The sequence below is a fragment of the Carassius gibelio genome, chromosome B19, assembly GCF_023724105.1.
Source record: "Carassius gibelio isolate Cgi1373 ecotype wild population from Czech Republic chromosome B19, carGib1.2-hapl.c, whole genome shotgun sequence".
Lineage (NCBI taxonomy): Eukaryota > Metazoa > Chordata > Actinopteri > Cypriniformes > Cyprinidae > Carassius > Carassius gibelio.
Window position 1 is genome coordinate 34,691,315 of NC_068414.1, and position 12,272 is coordinate 34,703,586.

A 12,272-nucleotide genomic window follows, 5' to 3' on the forward strand; every position below is an offset into this window, starting at 1 on the left:
CACAAAGTTGTTCCAGGGTCAACAACGATGTTGTCCCAGGAACATCTCTCACTTGGTAAAATCAGGTTAGGCTGCCAGAGGTAATGTTACTTTTCTAAATCACATTATTGGAAAATGAGTTAATGAAGTTTGCATGAGTCATCTGTGCATGTCATTGCTGTAAGTAAGCAAAAAATAATAATAAAAAAAAATATATATATATATATATATATATATTTGAAAATAAATATTATTTAAAAAGAAGAAAAAAAAGACTAAATGTAAGACTTTCAACATATGCCAGTGGAAATAATGCTGCTTTTTCAAATCTAACCAATGGAAAATTATTTAACTATTAAAAAATAAATAAATAAATGCTGCATCACATACAACACTAGCCTAAAAATAGCCTATAATACCTTTAAACTTATTTTGATTCATCACTGCACGTCATGCATGGAAGAATTAATAAATAAATCACCATCAAACAAACAAATAAACACATAAATGGGTAGAATATTCTTATCTTAGTCTTATTTTTCACGATTCATCTGAGCAGACCATTGCAAAAAAATTTAAATTAAAAATTAAATGAATAATAAAATATAATGACCTAAAATATAAACAATTCCAGTTCATTACTGAGGTAAATTGGGTTGTGAATTGTAATGTGGCTTAAGAGCATTCAAAACACAAATGCAGCATCAGGGCCCTCACAGACACATGCTGGGGTGATAATGCACTAGATGGATGCGTTTGGGGTTACAGGGCCAGAGACCAAGATGAGAGTCCGGGTGGAGCGGCTCGTTTTACAGAGGGACAGGGCAAAGTCTGGAGAGTCTATCACACACACACACACACACACACACACACACACATGTGCACCTGCGGCTCTGAGCCGGCTCGGAGCGTCTGCTGCTGTCATTATGGGTCCTGTGAGGTCAGGGCGTGCCAACCGTCAAATAATCACAGCCTGTGTCCATGTGCCCCGCTTCACTCCTCACACACATGATATAATTATTCATATAAAAACAACCGCAGCAGTATAAACAAAAAAAACCTGCAATATCTGAGGGCACCACAAGAATCCAGAAAAGCCCACAGCTAGAGAAACACACACATTCATGCTGGATCGCCGCGCACTGCTCCAGAAACACACAGAGCATTACCGCTGTGTTTCTTCACAGAGAGATGAGGTGTTGTTATTCAGGCCAGCTGGGTGGATGTCAAACCACTGGCTCTGAGCACGCTGCCTGATGCTGAGACGTGGAGCTGCACCCCTGCAGGAGGTCGCGACCCCACAGAGGTCTGGAACTGTGACATCATCTTTATTTTCCCTTTGAATCTCGTTTTCACACGTGCATTATTTTTCATTGATGTTCAGAGTGGTTTTTGAGTTGCATGTTGATGTGTTGTTACTAGGGTGTTTTCGATGGTTGCTAGGTGGGTACTTACTGGGGTGAGTCCACCCTCGAGTGATTTTCTGTTCTTGTAAATATGGATCCGGTCCCACCTTCATTTATGATGAAGCACAAGTGGTGCAGGGCTTGCCATCCTCTTACAAATAAGATGAAAAAAAAAACATAAATAAATAAAATAAAAAAAAACATAAAAATTAAACAACCAACAGCTTAAAATTTTGTAAGATAAAAAATATGCAATAAAATAAAATAAAATAAACAGCTTAAACTGGCATAAGAAATTGCTGGTCTAAACAAAAAACAATTAACTGCTTAAACTGGCATAAGATGGTTTGCTGTTCTAAAATAAAAATAAATAAATAAATAAATAAACAAATAAAATAAAATAAAATAAAAGCTTAAACTGGCATAAACAAACAATTAACAACATTAACTGGCATAAGATGGTTTGCCTGTCTATTTTAAAATAAAATAAAATTAAATTAAATTAAAACCATAAACTGGTTAATAAATAAAATAGTTAATAAAAAATAAAATTAAATAAAATTCAATTAAATTAAAAAAAAAAATAAAAAAATAATAAAAAAATAAAATAAAATAAAATAAAATAAAATAAAATAAAATAAAATAAAATAAACAGATTAGACTGACATAAGAATATTCTGGTCTATTTTGAAATAAAATTAAATAAAAACCATAAACTGGCATAAGAAATTGCTGGTCTAAACAAACAAACAATAAACTGCTTAAACTGGTCTAATTTAAAATAAAGTAAAATAAAATAAAAAATCAATCAGCAGTATAAAATGGCCTTGGTTTTGTTTGCTGGTCAATATATTGTAAAGTTAATAAATAAACAGCTTAAATTGTCTTAAGATGTGCTATGAATTAAATAGTTACAACTAATTTCTTAAACTGTCTTAAGATGGTTTGCTTGATCTGGATTTTTATTATTTTTTTTTTTTTTTTGCAGAATAAGTTCAATATTTCAGGTCAGGAGACTCAAATCACTTTTTTCAGCTTCAGACCTGAGGGTTGGTGTTAGTGGTGTCTAATGTCTGTTGATCTGAGGCTGAAGGGTTGGTTTATTGGGTTCTCCCAGGAGCCTCTTTCTCTGCGGGACGTCTCCGTCTAGGGCTGAAAGAGAAATGGAGAAAACAGAGATGTGTTAGCAAAATCTGTCGACCAAACAACTCACACATACACACAGTCATTTGACCCTGAGTATTAAACCTGATTGCTCAGAGGTTAACCTAATAAAGTCATGCATCATGTAGACATCAACATTTCTCAGATGTTGCATCTTAAACTCCTAAAGTGAAAAATATATATATAAATAAAATTTATACACTAAGTAATTAGTGTCTCCATTTGCTCTTCTTCTAATCTCATTGGAGTCTTATGGAAACACATGAGTCACATATATTCGTTCCTGTAGATTTGAATGAGTGTGTATAATGTTAACAGGACTCTCCAAGCTCACATGTGCATGTTACAGCTGAGTGCACTGCTCCTACAGGCCGTGTAACACAGAAGGAAACGTCCCGAGTGTTTTGCGCTGCCACAGTAAATCATCTCTAATGAATGAATGGTTGAACAGCCCTTCGGCCGTAGATCCCGAGCCCCAGAGATCCCAGGAATTCAGAGCAGAACGGATAAATCTCACACTCCTCCAGAGCTGCTCGCGTTTCTGCTCACCTCCAGAGAAAAACACCCACAGACCCAGAGAGAAAAAGTGCTTTTAGTCTCTAATAGACTTACTCTGCCCTCTGAGAAGCATTTTAATGCATTATTTTTACATGCAACCACTTTAGCATAATAACAACAACCAGATCGACTTAGCAATAATGGAACAGCAAGATAGCAACACCTTTGAAACCTCTCTAGCATCAAGGAAACCATATTATAGATACTTGCAACATCTTAGGAGTCACAGAGTCAATTAACAATACCCTGAAATTACTCTAGCATCATAAAAACCCATTTTCAAGGAGAAGCCGCTCATATATTCTTTGTGAATCTAGGTAGTGCATTAAAGGGCTCTGCATCAGCACTATATGGAGCACTTGACACAATTAAGCTTGGTCTAGACGACTTTAAAACCATCGAATTCCTGCAGATTAGAAGACCCAATTAATCTAGGAGAGTTGGCAGAGGAACAGGAGACAGAGACAGGACTCTGAAACTGCGGTCAGGCCCTTGTGTGGAGAAAAACATGCATTAAAACTACATTGGAAAAGGAGGGGAATGTCAACAAATGTTGTACCAAAAAAAGCAGTTTAAAACTAAATCCAGCCCAGTCAGGCTGTTTATTTGTGTCATCACTCAAGAGCGGCTGTGGTAGGTACAGCGCAGGGTGATATTGCTGTAAGGTTATACGCAGGATTGTTTTGGAATGACACGCAGTGGTTTTCACACCAGCGGGACTTGTGTGAGACACACACACACACACACACACACCGGGGTGGGCTGATGGCAGGTAATGCACTGTGTCACTGTGGCAGAAACCCCAGGAGAGGATCTGGGCAGTGTGTCATGGAAACTAAACACAACCACAGTAAATGTGAGAATATAACATCAGCGATGAGATAATAAAGATAAGCAAAGGCAATGAGCACTGGGAATTATTTCCCCTCGTGCTGTTCTTAATCCACGAGAGACACAAGGAGACATTTTTAAACAACCTTTGAATCTATTTTTTGTAGACACTAAAAAAAAAAAAAAAAAAAGAGGCAAATAACTACATGAAGTCAAATGAGCAAATAGGAAATACTCCAATAAATACAAATGACTCATGCAGCGTGCTCCAATTCTTCTTGGGAAAATGACATTCCAGTTTCAGTACGCAGAAGTGCAAATGAAATAAATTGAGCAATATAAATACAGCAATATAAACAGTAAGTAGTCCAATAAATATAATCCAATTGACTCATTCTGAATAAATCAATTCTTCGTGGAAAAGTAGCATGCTAGTTTCAATATGTACAATAAAATAATAAATAAATAAAAAACTAATTACATAAATGTAATAAAAATCTAATAAAAAAATTATTAAATTAAATTAAAATTAATTAAAATATTATATTATATTATATTATATTATATTATATTATATTATATTATATTATATTATATTATATTATATTATATTATATTATATTATAACAGAAACAGACTGGCATTATAATAAATAATGAAAAACAAAAAATTAAACTAAATAAATATATTAAAAATATTTATATTTAATTATAAAATATAATAAAATAAATGGTCAATAAATAATTTAATAATGTTACAGAAGCAGTCTGACACACTAGTTTTAATACTCAGAAGTGTAAATAAAATAAATAAACAACATAAATAGAACAAAATAAATATTAATAGAGCTCAGTTGACTCATGCAGTATAATCCAAGTCTTTTGGAAAAAGTGACACGTCATTTTTAACATGCAAAAGTGTAAAAATAAAATAAAACAAAATAATATAGAAACACAAAATAAATAGTCTAATAAGCATAGTCCAGTAATAAATGGGCCTATTAATTAAAAAAAAATTTAATTAATAGGCCCAAATTTTTTTCGTTTAGTTTAATTTTTTTTGCCAATAAAACTTTGGTCTTGGTAACTAGCACAGAAATAATACAATCATTCTGAGCTCTGGGTATTGCCTGTGGAAGAGCAGAAGACTCTTATAAGTGGATCTGAATGTAGTTTGAGCAGTTTTCTCTCTGAGACGCTTCACATGCGTGCGCTACAGCACATTTACGCCCTCTTGTGAACTGACCAGTGTGGCCAACTTAACAATCTTGTTGCTAAACTTTTCAGAGTACCCTGGCAAATTCTCTTACAAAAGCACCTAACAACAAATGTACCTATTTTTATAAAAAAATTGGGCAACTTTTAGCAACGTTTGATTAGTGACTCCATATATCTCTAAAAAAAAGACATCGACCTTCCCTTAACAACATTCCCTGAAAATGAGTTGGCAACAGGTTAAAACTAGAAGGGATACAACCAGATACTGGGCATGCACACATTAATATAGAGTAATAATGATAATTACTGCTTTTGCATTATTGTAAGGGGAGGGTTTAGGGTTGAGCTTGGTGTATATGTTAATAAAATATAATCTAATAGGTAGAAAATGGCATTTATTGTTAGCTTAGCAACATTGGCAACACTAGATCTCCTGTCAACACACAGGAGTATGTTGTTTTTTACAGTTAGCAGTGATGTCAGAGTTAAAATACTCACAACTTAACTGAAAATCTAGACAAGATCTCTGTGACTCACAGTGAGCTTCTACAGTAAATGTTTGTGAAGAAAATAAGAGGGAAAATACTGGTATTCGAAATCCGTTTCGAAACTCTGATGATTCTCCAATAGAGGTTGTTGATCTCAAATAAAAATCTATAAAGTCAAGTTTCACACTATTGCACTAGTTTTGCGTTTTGTGGAGCAGAGCGGCAATCCACCTGTCACTCAAGAGGCCACGCCTTTAATTATGCAGAACTTTTAGGCTTAATGTAATTTAAATGGACAAGTTATAAAAATAAAAATAATCACCCAACTCACAGTTTTTATGAAGGGCAAAGGAGCCAGTCTCTAGTGCCCAATTGATGAACTGCATTTTTAGTCACTTGCGTGTTGGTTTCAAAAGATAGAGGAGGGAGGGGAAGTTGCCGCTTGGGGAAAATGCAAAACTCAATATGGCCGCTCAATTGCAGGAAGCCCCGCCTTCTTAATGAAAGAGCCAATCGCTATTTGGTAAAGTAATTGCGTCACTGCAGCTGTCGTTAGAAGTGTCCTGTTTGCTATAGAAATAGTCAGCGCTCCGGGATGTGTGCATGCGCACTAGCTGATCTTAGCCTGAAAAATAAGCATGTTATAATGTAATATGAGCAAAAGATACAACATTTTTGACACAGTTGTTTTCAGGTTTCTTTGGTGATTTCAAATATGAAATTGAATCGTAAGCTTAGTGAACAACTTTGGAGAATTCGATGTTTTCCAATTCAAAAAGATAGGAGAAGCGTTTCAAAGATGGCCGCCGAGTGACATGACTTTGTTTTAATTGACCCATTTCACAAGACCGTGAATATGCATTTCATCAGCATCATAAATCCTCTAAAGTTTTTTTTTTTTTAATGCATGTACATTTATAACAATATCCTCTGTATCATATCACCTTTGCATCGTTCTCACTTCTGACTACCGTCATCTGTTAAATAACACATAATCCTATGAAATGCATTAAAAACCCAAACAGCTGTTTTGAAATGCTACCCAAATAAGGCTCGTTCATATCAAGAACGATACCAATAATATTCCCATCCACTCTAGCGTATGGCAACGTTCATTATAAGCGCTGCAGATTTGATGCCTGAGCTCTTTAAAGTCTGATGGATTTCTTGATTGCCTTTCAATGTTCTTCACAAATAATTCTCAAAGTGGGCATTATTAAAAGCCAAAGACATTAAAATCCACTCAGCAGATTTGAAATAATTCCCAAATTAGATGTTTGGTAAACAAAGCATCTTGGACTCTTTCTTTGGGGAAATCTAAGTGTCAAAGTATGTAAGTAAAAAAGCAGAGGAGCCAACAGGCCAATAAATTTCCCAGAAATGCCTTTGAAAAAGCCATAAAAAAATTTCATGGATGTCAGTGACCCCTTTGATATGATTCAATCGCACTATTTAAGCCAAGATACGGGTCCGTGTTGGGCGAGCGCGTCGTGCTGTTAGATCGCTTAAGTGTTTTTTTCTCCCGTCTTTTTCTTTTACTACTTTCCAGTGCCGGGAGCTTGGAAAGCCAGAGCCAAACTGCTTACAAATGCCTAATTAGCACGGGGGGCGTCCAGCAGTGGGTCCGGGGCCCTGAGGTGTGTCAGCGCGTCTGGACCCACACGTCACAACCATTTCCCATAAATCCCTGCTGCTTTCATGTGTGTGGTTCAAAGCTTGTCCGCCTGGAAAGTTTGACACAGGATACACGAGGAGAGCCAGAGCCAATTAGTGCATTCATCCCCGAATACCAGCCAATATCAGTTCTCTAGAACCCATCCGTGGGCTTTATCTGGGACACCAGCAGCAGCACGGCGGCCCAAATCCTCTCCTCACATCTCAGCTCATCTCTCTCCTCTGCAGACGCACATAAATCTCGTCTGTCTTATGTCACTCGTGCTGGCAGCAGTCTGTCCCTGAGATCCACCGGCCGTAAAACTCAAGAACATCAAACACTGAGCAGAGATTCATCTGAAAGTTGGAATTATACAGATTAATTATGTGAAACTGTCCGTTACAGTCATTTTACCATGATTAAGAGATGCTGTGGTAAACCACCGTGTGGAAAAACGGTTTTGCACTTTAATGCAAAAAAGCTTATTGCTTTTATTTATGTATATATATATATATATATATATATATATATATATATATATATATATATATATATGTCAGCAACATAATATAGAACAAACTCACAATAATAGTAGTAATTATTATTATTATTATTATTATTAATATTGGAATAAAATTAGGAATACATAATTATCAATATGTAATATTTGGGCCAATTAGTCCATTGTTACAGTTGCCAAGTAACTATGAAAATGATTTAATAATTAATAATTAATGATTACTAATTGACAATTGATAATTGATAATTAATAATTAATAATTAATAATTAATAATTAATAATTAATAATTAAGAATTAATAATTGGTAATTAATAATTAATAATTAAACATAGTTCTATTATCACTAGAATATCACACTCTTATCAGCCAATCAGATTGGAGGACCAGACAGAACTGTTGTGTGTGTATATATATCTGTGTGTGTAATGTATGAATATGTACACACACACACAATTAACACTTTTATTCAGAAAAGATGCATGAAATTGACAGTGAAAGTAAAGACATTTGTAATGTTACAAAATAGTTCTATTTTAAATAAATACTCTTTTGAATTTTCTCTTTAGCAAAGAATCCTGAAAATAAAATAAGAAAATGTATGTATCACGGTTTCTACAAAAAAAAATTAAGCAGCACATTTGTTTTCAGCAGTGATAACAATAATAATAATAATAAGAAGAAGAAGAAAAGGATTAATTAAACTAAAATAACCCTGATTAAGGCATATCCTCGTGTGCCTATTTGCTCTCATATAACATTGCCAACAGCATACATGTTTATATGCTCATTTTTACTAATAATAACAATAAACAATTATACATCAAGGTAACATTGGTCAAAAACAGGATTTTTACATTCTTGCAAAATGTGTGCCAGCTGAAGGCCAAAATAACGCAATCTCACTGCTAAACATTAATCGATAACATTATAATCAATAACATTATGTTAAAACAGAAGCAGAGAACATGGGAAATATTAAACCCTGAGGCTTTTCACTTATTCACACACTTAAAATGTTAGTAATGATTTAAATGTCAAATATGAGCCAGGAAAATGCCTGTAATAGTCCGGGTGGAGCAGGGGGAATTCTAATGACTGAGGTTCAACCGTAACAAACAACCAATCAGCAGCTTAAGCCACAAATCAACAATCAAGAGGATTCTAAAGATGTGTATCACTCTGAAGGATGAGCTCACTTTTATTGTGGCAAGCCGTTTTAACATTTGATCTTAAAATGTACAAGTATCTATTTTAGTGCTACTAGTAGGGTACAATGTAGTCTCGCAGAGCCAGACCTTCAGACTGTATGGCAGCTTTCATTGACCAAGGCCCACCCATGCACCCAACTGATCACAGTTTATTTTATTCATCGTCACGTTTCCATATATCTCGCAACCTCTCACAAAACCTAAATGACTGTGTTTATGAGGGTACTTGCATTTGGATGCATATAAGTGTTTATCCAATCGTTCAAAGCCAATAAAGAGACAAAAATGCTCAAAATCTCTATTAGCAGCTGATGCGCGGCTTACACACTCCTCCCACAAAGAAACAGAGACAGCGTGTACATATAGCCCTGTTGTTTGTGTTTCAATGGACTAAAAAAAGCTGTTTTAAACTGCAGTGCTTAAAAACACATGCAAACATTAAAGGGGGGGTGAAATGCTCGTTTTCACTCGACATCCTGTTAATCTTGAGTACCTATAGAGTAGTACTGCATCCTTCATAACTCCAAAAAGTCTTTAGTTTTATTATATTCATAAGAGAAAGATAGTCTGTACCGATTTTTCCCGGAAAAACATAACTGGCTGGAGGCGTGACGTGTGGGCGGAGCTAAAAAATCACGAGTGCCAGTAGGCTTTTGCGTTGAAAGTGTTTGGAAGCGGTGACATTACCGTGAGGAAAAAAACATCATCCAAAACAAACCATGGCTAACAGTCAGATTCAGCCGTTTATTTATGATCCAGAATCAGATCCCGAGTCTGAAACTGAACGAGAGCAGCAGCAGCAACGACTCGCTCCAAACGGGGCTCGAACCCTTAAAACTTAATTTTTGAAACTTTGTCGATGTTTAGCATGGGAATCCAACTCTTTAACAGTGTAAAAAACTCAGTATGCATGAAATAGCATTTCACCCCCCCCCCCCCTTTAAGTTTTCGTGACCATGCATACACCAACGAGAGCGTGCGCATGCTGTAATTCATGCATATGCCTGCATCCCTGTGTAATGCCTGTGAGACTGCTGTCATTAAAATAATGAAAACGTATTTCCATAAACAATGTATTTTGCAGCACCATGAAATAAACAGTAGAGCACAATATGAATCGATAGATTTTTAATGCCATGCATCCGATTTATATCGTCATATTGTCCAGCCCTATGTCATAATATGTTAAAGTATGGTATTTGGGGTGAAAAGCTCCCCTGCTGTTGGGGCTAAAGGTGCACAGTAATTAACATGAAAAATAATAGATGGCTGACTTTTCCATTTGTTGACATGACATGGTTCAGCTGGTAAATATATTATGTTGGGTGTCCATATTAGAGTTAATCACCATGCTTAGAATGAAACCATTATATTTAAAACATGATATAAATCATATCATATAATAAAATATAATTTGTTGTTATTACTGTAAATACATATTCAATTATTATTGGATCTCCTTCAATACTTTAATAATCTTTACTTATTGAAACAATTATGTTTCTTTATTTTAAAATATATTTTTTTATATTAACATATTTTAATGACAGTATATTTATTGAAAACAATTAATTATTTTATTTTTCAAAATAAGCAGAAAATAGTACTACTAGTAACTATTGAAATAAGTACTAGTGTCTAATAAATATATTAGTGTACAGGTGCTGGTAATATTATTCGAATATCCTCATAAAGTGTATTTTACTAATTCCATTCAAAAAGTGAAACTCGTATATTATATTCATTCATTACACAAAGACTGATATATTTCAAATGTTTATTTCTTTCAATTTTGATGATTATAACTGACAACTAAGGAAAATCCCGAATTCAGTATCTCAGAAAATGTGAATATTACTTAAGACCAATACAAAGAAAGGATTTTTAGAAATCTTGGCCAAATGAAAAGTATGAAAATGAAAAGTATGAGCATGTACAGCACTCAATACTTAGTTGGGGCTCCTTTTTCCTGAATTACTGCAGCGATGTGGCGGAGCATGGAGTCGATCAGTCTGTGGCACTGCTCAGGTGTTATGAGTACTAATGAATAAGTACTAGTATATTTTATAAGTATTTAATATTTAATTAATTATTTAATATTTAATGAATTATGAGTGTCTATTAAATAAGTACTAGTATCTAATCGATGAGTACTGGTATCAACTAATAACAACTACAGTAGTATCTAATAAATCCTTACTAATTAATAGCTAAATAATAATAAGCCCATTTAACAAACAAATAAGTACCTAATGGGATATTTAAAAGTAGCTACATATAAGTAAGTCCGTACTAGTAGCATAAATAGGTCTACATTTTATGAATTAAATGTTGAAGCGGCTTGCCATACACTTTCTTTCTGAGGACGCCCTCTATAAAGCAACACCAGAGACTAACGGACGGGACGACCTCCAAGCTCGGGATAAACGAGGTGGGTGAATGTTTTTGTTAGTATGTCTTTGAATTAAAAACCACACTGAAGTGGCGTTAAACACGAGCCCCATCCAAAACAGTGCCATCTCCATGGAAAAACACAACAGATGAGTGTTATCCAATGGGAATTTGGCTAGTTATAGGCTGAAACCTCAGAGTTTTGGGAACACAGTTTAGTCTAACTGGAATGAGTCAGCCGTTCCCGACAGGTACCAAAGGCCTAGGTTAAAACCCGCCGAGAGTCTGATATGGCAGGCGGAAGGGGTTACTCCGGGTCATTATATCCGCTATATACGAAGCACTGATTTATATTGGCCGGGTCTTATTACGTCAATTAATTAACAAAGCTGAGAGGCAGGAAATAAGGATATCTGCCAGGAAATTAAAAACTGGAGACGATATAAAGTGAGAGCAAAAAACAAGAATATCATGCACGTTTTGGCAGCGCCTTGGAAAGAGTCTGTGGGTTTATTTATGGCGCGAAGGCAATCGCTGTAAAAATAAACACACTTTATGGCTCCGTTCCAAAAACGAATGAGCTGCCTTACTGTCTGCTGTCTAATTAGGGAGCCTTTTTTCTATAGAAGGCAACATTCTAACTGAAATTAAACCCTAATAAGTGACTGGTTTGGAACACCCTACATAGGCAACAACTTATGTGTCATACAAATAGAACGCCTAACATTAAGTGCACAAGAAACTACGTTAAGAATAAGAATATAACATGATACTCCAAGGAACTGAACAGTAGCTACTTGCAAATAAACAGCTTTTATTGTTGCTTGTGTTTTATATATATATATATATATATAT

General features: G+C 34.9%; 1 long non-coding RNA gene across 1 annotated transcript; it reads right to left on the bottom strand.

Moving 5' to 3' along the window:
* Positions 1-289: 289 nt before the first annotated feature.
* Positions 290-6,057, bottom strand: LOC127978656 (uncharacterized). Its single transcript, XR_008158584.1, has 3 exons — positions 5,975-6,057; positions 2,429-2,537; positions 290-1,536 (listed from the first exon to the last, which is right to left on the bottom strand). It is a non-coding gene; the product is annotated as an uncharacterized LOC127978656 (long non-coding RNA).
* Positions 6,058-12,272: the final 6,215 nt, after the last annotated feature.